This window comes from Sabethes cyaneus, chromosome 1 (assembly GCF_943734655.1).
Source record: "Sabethes cyaneus chromosome 1, idSabCyanKW18_F2, whole genome shotgun sequence".
Classification (NCBI taxonomy): Eukaryota; Metazoa; Arthropoda; class Insecta; order Diptera; family Culicidae; genus Sabethes; species Sabethes cyaneus.
In genome coordinates this window covers 141582199-141587065 of record NC_071353.1, presented here as the reverse complement: position 1 = coordinate 141587065, position 4867 = coordinate 141582199, and positions in this window count along the sequence as shown.

The following is a 4867-nucleotide window of genomic DNA, read 5'->3' as shown; positions in this document are numbered from 1 at the left end:
AAAACGCTACAAAAAATGGACAAATGGAATAGAAAAAGGGCAAACAGGTAGGAGAGGAAGAACTAAAATTGGCATGGTAGGAAAAACGAGACGTAAAAGAGAAAAAAGTGGAAAACAAAACAACGGGAGAAAGTATAGGAAAACAAAAAAAAAGAGGAAACTGGACAGAAAAAAGGGAACACAGAAGCGAAAATAAGCAAAATTAGCAAATAGAAAGAAAAACGACGAGAAAATCGAGAAAGAAAATTGTTACAAACCGAAAGGAGACAAAACGGAACAAAAAAGATGAAAAAATGGGATATAAAGTGAGAAAATACAGGTGCAGGGAAATTGAGAAACGCGTACAGAAAAAAAGGAAGCTGAAGAGAAAAAATATAAGCGGAAAAATGCAACAGAAACAAGAAAAACAATATGAAAATGAACTAAAAAGCGAGGTTGCTGTAATCAGTTGTACTCATTTATGCTCATAGCACTGTACTGCCTCATAGAAGCAAAACGTGGTCGATCTGTGATTCTGTCTGATTTGGTGATTTGGTGTACTTGTGATGGATTCTGTGCTGGAAGAAGGTACTACGTATGGCCATGTTCTTGGAGGCGGCAAAGTCGATAAATCTTAGGCCCATTTCATTAGTCCGCTGGTGTGCGCTAAACCTTCCAATCACCGGTTTGTATTCTTCCTCCTGGCCGACCTGAGCATTGGAATCCCCGATTACGATCTTGATATCATGTTTTTGGCAGCCGTCGTATTCACTCTCCAACTGCGCGTAGAATTCATCCTTATCGTTATCGGTACTTCTGAGGTGAGGACTGTGCACGTTGTCGTTGATGATGCTTATATTGAAGAATCGGTTCTTGATTTTCAATCTGCACATTCGAGGATTAATTGGCCACCACCAAATCACCCGTTTCCGCATCTCGCCCATCACTATGAAAGCTGTACCCAGCTCGTGTGTGTTGCCGCAGCTCTGGTAGATGGTATGTCCATCTCTGAACGTACGTACCGTTGAGCTCTTCCAGCACACCTCCGCAGCGCTACGATGTCGAACTTGCGGCTCTTCAATACGTCGGAGAGCACTCGAGTGCTCCCTTGGAAGTTGAGAGATCGGCAGTTCCTTGTGCCGGGTTTCCAATCCATAGTCCTTTTTCATCGCGTGGGTCTATTCCGATTGTTCCAGTAAGAATTTCCTCGTTCTTCGTTCCGTGCTTTAGTATTTTTCTTGGTGAGGCTTGCAAAGCTTGCCACACCAACCCCCTGTTTCGCCGGAGGGCCAATGAAGCTCGAAAGAGCCCTCCTTTCCAGTCGGCATACGATCTTGGCTTCCACCGGGGTTGGTTACCCGATCTCCACCAAAGTTGCTCGTATCCCGACTGGTACCACCAGGAGGTATGAATTGGAGTTGCTGAATAAGAGGCTATGAACCATTGTAGGGTCTGTTTTATGCCAACACGTGCACAAGGCACCGACGGTACGCAGTATTCAGTCATTTACCAGCCGGGTGCAATCTGTAATCCTTCTGAATAGAGTACTGTATTATTTTGTGTACGGAGCATAAGTGAGCGCTGCAAGCTTGCATAAAAGGTTGAAAAACAGGACAGGGAGAAAAAGAGAAAACAGTGGACAGAAAAAAAGGTAAAACGAAAGATAAAAGGAGGAAAAGCGAGACAATTAAATGAAATCGACAGAAAAAGAAAAAAAACGTGACAGGAAAAGTGGAAAAACGAAATAGAAAAAGATGGAAATATAGACAAAAAAGAGAAAACGGAACAGCAAACTAATGAAACCAAAATGGAAAAGAAGAATAGCGAGAGAGAGAAAAACCGGATAGAGTAACCGAGGAAAACACTTAAAAGAGAGCAAGCGGGATGTAAAAGGAGAGAGATAGAACAAAATGGGAATGGGAAACAAAACTGGGACAGAATAATAAGAAAAGGCAGAAAAAAATCAAGCTAGAAATGACAAGAAAAGGCTAAAGACGGGTGTTTTTTTTCGTGTTGGGGACTTAACACGGCGACCATCATTCTGATCTGACATTGCGGTTCTCGTTTCGAGTGATTTTGGTTCGTTTCGCCCATTTGTTTAACGTGGTCGAAACGAACCAAAATCACTCGAAACGAGAATCGCAATGTCACCTCTGGTCTGTTTTAGTGTCCAATTTCAAGTTAACTAGCGTGCCCAGACCTAAACAGAAGGTGGAGCACCAACCTTTCGAAAGCTTGTTTTGGACAGAAAATTACCAAGTAAGCGAAGGATAGCGGATCATTTTTACGTAATTCATTTATTTATCGTAAAAATTTCGGTCGGTTTGTTAACTCCGAAGTTGCACATTTTAGACTTTTTTACATGAAATTTTATAGAGAATGTGGGAATGTGTGTTTCAGCTCAGGCCCTCCTGTGAAATTTAAATTAGATATAAAATTAAACTTAAAACCATACTTTAGATTAGACATTAGATTAGCATTTGGAGTAGCATTCGAACTTGACGTTTTGTTTAAAATTGGATCAAAATTCAACTAAAAATTGGGCTTCAAACTGAACCTGAATTAGGAGTTGCAGTTGGACTTTGAGTCGAACACAAATTGGAATTAAATAAGACTAGATGTTGGGTTCAAATTAGGCTTGAAATTGGACTTAAAATCCGAATTGAATTTGACTTGAAATTGGACTGGACAACGGATATCAAATTGGACTTGAATTCATTCAAATCGAAATTGAAATTGGATCTAAATTAGACAAGAAATTGAACATTATATTCGATTTTAAAACTTTAATTTAATTTTAAAACTTAAATTGTACTTGAAATCGGACGTGAAATTGAGTTAATTTAATTTCAATTCTGGCTCGAAATAGGACTTAAAATGGATTAATGGACATGAAAGCGTACTTAAATTGAACTTTTAAATTGAACTTGAAATTCGATTTGAAATTGGGCTTGCATTTGGACATAAAATTGGACCTCAATGGGACTTGAAAATGCACTACACTACAATCGGTGGAGAAATAGAAATTTAATTAGACTAGAAATTGGCTTTAAAATGGGGTTTAAATTAGACCTCATTTAATTTCAGATTGCAGTTGAAATTAGAATTGTATTTGGCAATAAAATCGGTCATTAAATTTCACTTGTAATTAGGCCTGAAATTATAGATAAAATAGAAATTAAATTAGACTCCGAATTGGACCTAAAATGGGACGTTAAATTGGACATGTAATCAGACCTAAATTGGATTTTGAAATTGAACTTGAAATTTGATTTGAAATTAGACTGGAAATTGGACATGAAATTGAGCTAGAAATTGGATTTGGATTGGAGGATTGAAAATGGGACATTGAAATTGAACTTGAACTGTGGACTTGTGATGCGAATTGAAAGTTGACTTGAATTTAAATTTCAAATCGAACTTGAAAATTGACTTAAGTTGGATTCGAAATTAAAGTTAAAATTTAACTTGAGGTAGAATCTATTTTAATGCAATTAATTTTATCGAGCTATTGAAAATAAAAACTTCTAACTTCCCGGTTGCATATTGAGAAATTATTTTTCTATACATTAAATTTGTTATATACGGTATGGTACGTGCCCCAGTATGTCCCAGCTTGGGCACGCCAGTTCTCAAGTTCAACTTCAAGTTCGATTTTATTCCAATTTTATGCCAAATTTCAACTCTGATTTCAGGGCCAATTTCCAGTACAATTTGAACTACTACTTCAAGAATAATTTCAAATGTAATTCTAAGTTCAACTAAATCCAAACTTCAATTTCATTTCTAAGTTCAATTTGAACATGTTTTATTTCAACTTTAATTTCAATTCTAATTTTAAATAAAATTTCCAGTCCAACTGCAAATAATTAAGGTTTTTATTTATTCATTCTTCAAACTTCAAAAGCTTCATGCTTCAAGCCAAAATAAGTCAAAACTCAAGTCTAATGCACTATATCAAATCCGATTTCAAGTCCCTTTTCGGCTCTAATTTCTAATCCAGTTCCAAGTCTCATTTCGAATCCAATTTCAGCTTTGTATTTAAATGCACCCGAAAGTTCGAAGTTTTCAACCTAATCGACCGGTGTTTTGTGATAAGTAATACAGTAATGTTCCGATTTTGTCAGCACCATGTTTAATTTTGGGCTGATAAAATGGGGAAACTGACAAAATCGGAAAAAAAAATTTCGAATTTTTTTCAAAATCTTAAGACTTAAGACCTTGCAATATCGAAAACTTCGACTAAAACTTAAACTCTCTCAATTGATCAACCAAAAGCTCAACGCAATCTCGGATTCTCGCAATTCGGATGGCGATGGAAAAAATACAAAAGGTAATTCAATGTAACAAATTTTGCTTAAATCCTACGTTTATTAAGTCTTCCACAAAAATGCTTCGACGCCCTTTCGGGTAGTCTTACAGCAATTGACCGGAAACTTCGCCAAAGCCGATGAAGAGGTATACGTCGACATCTCATTCAACTTTTTCATGGCCTTGGCGATCCGCAGCTTCTTCGTTTAGGCCATTTTATAAATTATTGGAGTAAATCCTCCATTTGAGCATCGCCCAAAAATTTTCTATCGGTCGCAGTTGGGAGAGTTGGCGGTCTCCGGTACCTTTATCTTCAACTGGTTTAGCCTTATCTTACCCGTAATCTCTGGACAAGTTGGGCCGAGACCAGGTCCAGCCAAACGGCCACACCCTCCTTCGCGTGATACTTCTTGATGAAGGTGGCAAGTTTCGGTAGGCACTTCATGTTGTGTTCACCGTTCACCGCAAATCCGAAAGAAAATAACCGCGGCTTTGGACATTCGCTTCTCGCTGATCGTCAGCCACAGAAGGACGTTCTCTGGAAATTCGATGCGGAAGATATACTTGATGCCATCGC